The following is a 1,691-nucleotide window of genomic DNA, read 5'->3' as shown; positions in this document are numbered from 1 at the left end:
AAGAACAGAACAGCAGTATAGAACAAATAGATCTAACAGACATACACAGAACTTCCAACCAATACCAGAAGAATACACTTTCTTTTCAAGTCATTTGTCAAGTCACAAAACAAGTCTTAACAAATTCAAGAGCAAAATCACTCAAATTATTTTTTCTGACTACAGTGGAATAAAACCAGAAATCAGTAAGAGTAAGAAAGTGGGAAAATTCACCAATATGTGGAAACTAAACAATACACACTCATAATCATTGGGTAAAAGAGGAAATCAAAAGGGAATTTAAAAAGCACCTTAAGACAAACAAAAATGAAAATACAATAGAGTAAGATGTATAAGATGCGGTAAAAGCAGCACTAAGAGGAAAGTCTATAGCCATAAGTGCCTAAAGAAGAAAGGTCTCAAGCAAACAACCTGACATTACACCTTTGGGAACAAGAACAAAAAGCACTAATGAACTCCAAAGTTAGCAGAGGGAATAAAATAATAACAATTAGAGGAGAAGTAGATACTAGAAAAATAATATAAAAGAAAGATCAACAAAACTAAGAGCTACTTTTTTTGAAAACCAAAATAAAAAGAAAACCAACAAAATCTTGAACAAAATAATTGAAAAAAGAGAGAAGACTCAAATAAATAAAATAACAGTGAAAGAAGAGACATTTCAATCTATGCTTCAGAATCAGAAAGCATAATAAAGGACTATTATGAGCAACTATACAACTACAATTTGGATAATCTAGAAGAAATGAATAAATTCCTAGAAACATACAATCCAAAATTCTCTCAGGAAGAAATAGAAAAATTGAAAAAAATCATTACAAATAAGGGAGATTGGTTAGTCATCAAAGTTCCAAACAAGAAAACCCAAGGACAAGATGGTTTCATGGGTGAATTCTACCAAACACGCAAAGGAGAATTAACACCAACCCTTTTAAACTCTTAAAAAAAGAAGAAGAAGGAGAAGGAGGAGGAAGAGGAGGAGGAGGAAGAGGAGGAGGAGGAGGAGGAGGAGGAGGAGGAGGAGGAGGAGGAGGACAACAGGAGGATTTTCAAACTCATATCATGAGGGTAACAATACCCTAACACCAAAGCCAAGGACAGCACAGAAATACCATAGGTCAATATCACTGATAAGCAAAATGCTGGGAAAATGAATACAATGACACACTGAAATTATTTTTCTTTTATTAAGTTCAGTTCATCACCATATAGTACATCATTCGTTTTTGATGTAGTGTTCAATGGTTCATTATTTGCATAATACCCAGTGCTCATCACATGTGCCCTACTTTATAGCCTGCACTTGGTTATCCCATTTCTTTTCCCCCTACCCCTTTTTAAGTCTCAGTGTGTTTCCTGGAGTCCAGCCTATCATGGTTTGTCTCCCTCTCTGATTTCTTTCAGTTCAGTTTTCCCTCCCTCCTCTGTGGCCCTCCATGCGATCCCTTATATTCCACATATGAGTGAAACCATATGATGATTGTCTCTCTCTACTTGACCTATTTCACTCAGCATAATCCCCTCTAGTTCCATACATGTCGGTGCAAATGGTGGGGATTCATCCTTTCTGATTGCTGAATCATATTCCATTGACTATATGTACCACATCTTCTTTACCCATTCTTCTGTTGAAGAACATCTCAGCTCCTTCCAGAGTTTGGCTGTTGTGGACATTGTTGCTATGAACATTT

This window comes from Mustela erminea, chromosome 17 (genome assembly GCF_009829155.1).
Source record: "Mustela erminea isolate mMusErm1 chromosome 17, mMusErm1.Pri, whole genome shotgun sequence".
Lineage (NCBI taxonomy): Eukaryota > Metazoa > Chordata > Mammalia > Carnivora > Mustelidae > Mustela > Mustela erminea.
The sequence above is the reverse complement of the archived record's forward strand: the minus strand, read 5'-3'. Positions refer to the sequence as shown.